The sequence below is a fragment of the Oryzias latipes genome, chromosome 2 (assembly GCF_053564925.1).
Source record: "Oryzias latipes strain Hd-rR chromosome 2, Olatipes_Hd-rR_3.1".
Taxonomy (NCBI): Eukaryota; Metazoa; Chordata; class Actinopteri; order Beloniformes; family Adrianichthyidae; genus Oryzias; species Oryzias latipes.
The window spans coordinates 23596055-23602054 of NC_136238.1; positions in this window are offsets into that span (position 1 = coordinate 23596055).

Sequence of the window (6000 nt, forward strand, 5' to 3'; positions counted from 1 at the left end):
CTATAGGCCTGCCCCCCCTTCACATGTGCCTGGATAAAGGACTTCCTCACTGACCAGCCCCAGGCTGTGAGTCTGGGCCCCCTCCTGTACTGCCTCTACACCCACGACTGCAGTCTGCAGCACGACAGCAACCTCATTGTGAAGTTTGCTGATGACACCACAGTCGTCGGACTCATCTCAAAGGGAGACGAGGCAGCCTACAGGGAGGAGGTCCTGAAGCTGGCAGCTTGGTGCTCAGACAACAACTTAGCTCTGAACACTAAGAAAACCAAAGAAATCATCGTGGACTTCAGGAGGCACAGCACCGACCCAGCTCCCCTCTACATCAACGGAGAGCGTGTGGAGAGGGTCCACACCTTCCGGTTTCTGGGAGTTGCTTTTTCCAACAACATCTCCTGGACAGAAAACATCACTGAGGTCATCAAAAAGGCTCAGCAGAGACTCCACTTTCTGCGGGTCCTCAGGAAGAACAATCTGGACCCCAGCCTGTTGACAACCTTCTACCGTACGTCCATTGAAAGCCTTCTGACGTACTGCATTACAGTGTGGTGCGGCAGCTGCACCATGGCGGACAGGGAGGGACTGCAGAGGGTAGTCAAAGCAGCTCAGAGGATCATCGGCTCCCCCCTCCCCTCCCTGTCAGACATCTACTCTTCCCGCTGTCTTAGCAGAGCTGGGAAGATCATAAGAGACAGTTCCCACCCTGGCTCTGGACTGTTTGACCTGTTGCCCTCAGGAAGGCGTTACAGGTGCATCAGATCAAGGACAAATCGCCTTAAAAACAGTTTTTTCCCAAAAGCCATAACCATCCTGAACTCCCACATGCAATGACAGCTCCACCCCCATGTCTCTCTCTCTCACTATGCGCATCTCATCATGTCAACACTACCTCTATATGTGCAATATAATCTCATCATGTGCAATACATTAAGTGCAATATATCTCTGCCATCATGGACACAGCAGTTCTTTCTGTCTTTGTTTTTTTTGTTTGTTATAACTACCTTCTCTGCAGATATTTCTATTGTACATTTTATTCTTTTTCAGATTGTACTTTGTAAATTGTGCATTTCATTTTGTGACATTATTTTGTTTTATTATTATATTATTGTTTGCACTGAATAGTGAGCGGCTTTAATTTCACTGCAGGTGTGTGTGATGCGAATTGTACATGTGTACAGTGACAATAAAAGCATTCTATTCTATTCTATTCTATTCTTTCACATTCTGAATTTTGTTTTTCAAACAGCAAACCTTTATGACCCGAAATGTTATTTTCTATCTTAAATATTAAACATTTTTAATTTTGAGACTCAACATTGGGCCGGCAGTGGCTATGGTGGTTGGTTGAGCAGGTCGTCCAGTGATAAAAGCATCAGCGGTTCAATCCCATCTCCCCTCAGTCAGATGTCATTGTGTCCCTGGGTAAGACACTTCACTCTCTGCCTCCAGTGTGGCTCCACTGGTGTGTGAATGAGCATAAATGTCCAGGTGATGGTCAGATGGTAGGTGTGGCTGCCAGGATGCGCTTACAGTCACTCTGACCATCCTGACAGCCATGCCTCTGTCATCACCAAAAATGAATGAGGGGTGAATGAATAATGGACATATTGTAACTGCTTTGAGCGTCTGGAAAAGCACGGATAGATTTATTCCATTATTAGTATTTATCATTTTTTTCATGGCCCAGAAATTCAGTGTAAAATAACTTTGATGGGAAAGAAGTCTCTTTTATCGTCTCACTCGAACAATTAGTCAGTCTCAGAACACATCGATATCCAGATAATCTCATGACCCCACAGTGATGTCAGCGTATCCATAGGAGCCCAAGATGACAGCAAACCCGTCCAGTGAGTAAATGCTTCATATCTCCCCATTATCTTCTCATTTACATTATTTCATAGAACACAAAAACCTGCAACTCAGGGACAAAAGCAAAATTATTTTAAATAATAACTTATTAGTATTGCAACAAAAAACATTGCTATCAAAAGAGCATATAAAAAGAGCTTTAGATTAATGTAAATATTATTGACTTTTTATAATCAAATTAATTGGTATTTGTGAAGTGAACTTTCAGATTGCGAAGGACAAGACAAAATTGGTGGTGTAGAATGAACAAAACAAAACACATTATTTCATCTTTTTTTAAAGTGATTAAAATGTGTATGTCATTGTATATAATAAGCTGTTTGAATAAATAGCTCGATGAGCAATTATATTAAATACAGCTTGAAGTAAGAAAGGGACACAAATTGTGCCATTTTAGTGGAATTGCTTTGGAGCCTCGGGAAACACTCATGCCATCATCATCATGCCAGCATCCCGCATGGGTTTGATTCCCCCCCCCCCTTTTTTTTTGGTTTGGGTTTGATTTTTAAAATCACATTAACCCTTGTGCTATCCTAGGCATTTTAACATTGGGAGTTGGGTCATCTAGACCCACTAGACAGTGCCCTGAACCTTTTTTCTTCAATGATTTGTGATCCTCACTGGTGTCCATGGATTACATGAAATCTTTCCACCTTTATCATGGTAGGGAGAACACGTCAATGGAAGGGGAAGATCCGCTGGAAGAAGCACCCCCCGCCGTCTCCTCGCTGTAGAGAGCTCCTCTCTTGCGTTCCTGCTGATCCTTTAATCCAGTCTCTTATCAGCACGCCCCCAGTGCACACCTGTGTCCAATTGTAGCAGCATGAGCTGCTGCATTCAGGGACCCTCCGGGTTTCAAAAAGAATAAAAACACAATAAAAACAGTTCACCCTGTTACAGGTGTGTCAGCCCCGTTCTGGGGGTAGCTGCTTGGGGGAGCGAGTTGGTCCTCTATTGATATGGGGCCCTGGAGGATTGAAGGGTTGGGGTCTCCACTGAAGCCATCAGTGGCTGCCCGGCTGGTTGGCTTCCTCGGTCCAATCGAGGCCTGACCAGAGTTATCCCAGGCTCCCAGTGGCCCCCCCTCCCTTGGTTGCCGTACTGAACATGCCCCCCTCTCGGTTTTAATTGCACTTTAATTTACACTTTAATTTGCGCATCTGGGACCCTTGGTAGGAGGGGGGCTTGGACATCCCTGCCAGCAAGCAGCAGATGTCCTTAGTGCCCTACCCGGGCACTCTCCCTCCTTCTTTTTACATTCCATCATCCATTTTAGAAGAACATAAACACTCACCTGAGCACAGGTGTTAGCTCACCTTTGCAGAAATAGTTTGCGTGATTAATTGAATGAAATATTTCACAATAGTTGGTTTGAAGGCATAAGTATGCGTGTGGGAAGAGTATTTGTATTGTGTACATGTTGACATGTGGACAATTTTGGAGCCAACAGGTGTGTTTGTAACGTTTCAGTGTGAGTGTGGATAGGCCCCGCTCATTTTAGATTTTTCAGGCATCTTAACCATCCATTGAGGTGTTCTCCCTACCATGACAAAGGTGGATAAAGGTGGAAAGATTTCATGGAATCCATGGACACCAGTGAAAATCACAAATCATTGAAGAAAAGAGGTTCAGTGCACTGTCTAGTGGGTCTAGATGACCCAACTGCCAATGTTAAAGTGTCTAGGATAGCACAAGGGTTACAAAGCAACTTTATTGGAGTTTTATTTGTCATTGGTCTTTTTGTGCCAAAATACTGAAGAATTAAAAACAAAAGGGTTTTCCAACAGAATCAGAACGTTAGCACGTGACCTAAGTTTGTTCACTTTGTGCTAAATGTTGATTTCTTTGACTGTTGTGTTAATAATATCAACAGTTCTCTGTCGCCCTCTGGTGGTTCATCAGAGAAGCCAAACTTCCAAAGAAAGTGAATCAATAAACATGAGCTAATTCTTGATAAAGGTTTGAAAACACAGATGGAAAACAGCATCAATACAAATATTAGTCAATGTTTCCTTGAATGGTACAATTTCAGGATTTGTTGTCAGAAAAGTTGTGAAAAACTGTCTTGTAAAGTGTGTGGTGACGGTCCACTGTGGAAAATGACTGTTTGTGGAACATTGAGATGTGCTCAGTGATTTTGGTTTAGGACACTTTGGTTTCATTTCAAACGTTGGTTTCTCCTAAATCTACAAACTCTCTCCACAAACTGTCTCCTAACTCTCAGGGATTCCTGCTGCTGGCAAAACTCACGGCTCAAGGAACCACTTCATGAATCAGTCACGCTTTGGAATGAACTTTATTGAACAACATGTCATGGTCTGGAAGAAGCCCCAGTTCCAGCTGACAGAAGTCTGGTTCTGATCCATCAGATCTCACTAGCAACAGAACCAAACCTTCACGTGTTGCAGCAACAGCTTCCATGTTTGGGAGGATCTTCTGAAGAACAGCTCAGTTCCAGATCACATCATGATGTTTGATGTTTTCTTCATTCCAGGAAATCATCTGTGTCTCCTTTGATCTGTGCTGAGTCAGCACTTTGACTTCTTTTCAACTTTAGATCCATCATTTACAATCAGGGATTTATTGATAAATATGATTTATTGACAGAAAATAAAGAGTAAATGTATTTATCATCCAGCAGTGATTGTGGTGTTTGTCTTTTATTTTGAAATTCCTCAAGGATGATCATCATGGTGGGATTTCTAGATCTGCATGAACTCATCCTGAATCCAAAAGACACTGGAGCATCAAAGAATCCAACCCATCTCTGCCAACATGAGGCTCTTACTTTGAAAAGTCTCAGACTTCCTGCAGGGAAACAGGCTTTCTGCTGCTGCTCTGACAGATGTGCACGAACTTGAAAGAGCTTCCTGACTGAGGAGCTGCAGACTTTCTCCTGCAGAGCAGCAGCTGACTTCAGCGTCGTCATGGGAACACAGTCTGCTGCTGCTTCTGGAAACGTCTTCAAGGCTGTGGTGGGACTTGTTGGTCTGGAGGACAGATTCTCTGAGCAAATGCTGCTTCAGCTTCAAGCTTCAGCTCTTTTCTTCTGGCAGAGCTTAGAAGAAATGGAAACCTCCTTTGTTCTGACTGTTTGCTCCAAATCCCAGATTCAGGAATTCCTCCAAGAAGTTCAGCTCAGAGATCATCAGCAGAGAAAAGCCTGAAGTTCTGATGGAAAATGACAACAGAACATGATCGATATTATTGATCCACATGGAATCCAGAAGAAACTCTGAGGTGAAGACATGAAGACACAAGCTTCAGAGACATGAGAAGAAGTCAGAGTGGATTCATTCTGGACTTTCTTCTCACATCTTCTCTTCAGAACATCTTTGTCTTTGATCCTTCAAATCTTCTGAAATCTGATCATCCATGGATTGTTTTTGTGGGATCAGATCCAGAGTTGCTGAAAGTTCTGCTGCCCTCTGCTGGTCAAAGTGTCCAAACAGCAGAGAGGAGATTCTCTGGGATTCATTGGAGTCCAGATTCTCCTGGATGTGAACAGTCTCTGCTTCTGGAACAGAAGAGTCCTTCTCAGAGCAGCATTCAGGATCTGTTCTGTCCGGCTGAGAGCGCTCCCTGCTGGTAGGAGACAGAACCACATCAGCTGCTTTTCTTTGGCCGTTCAGAAACAGTCTGGAGACTCTAAAAAACCTCCACTTCCTGAAGCAAACGGATGCAGAGCATCATGTTTGATCCTCTTCCTTCAGAAACGGCTCCATTGTTCCATCGCTCAGCAGTTTGACTAAAGCAGCTGAGAGTCTTGATGCAAACAGACCTCAGCAGCTCATCCAGAACGCCATGACAGAAGCACATGCAGCAGCACGTGCACGCTCCCAGAGAACAGCAGCTGATCCAAGTCCTGACTTTGAGGTGAGACCTTTCTGTTCTGCTTGGACCACACTTCAACATGAACTTCATTTCCCATCATTCCATCTGTCAGGAGAGAACAGCTGCAATCAGCTTCCTTCAGGAATGACTGCAGGTAGAAGGATCTTTCATTCTTCAGCACCACCAGGACCCACATCCAGCCCATCAACAGCCAGAACATCAGTGACATCAGCGTCTGATCTTCATCACATCATCATCACCAAAGGACCACCTCTACTTTTTTAGATTCTGATGG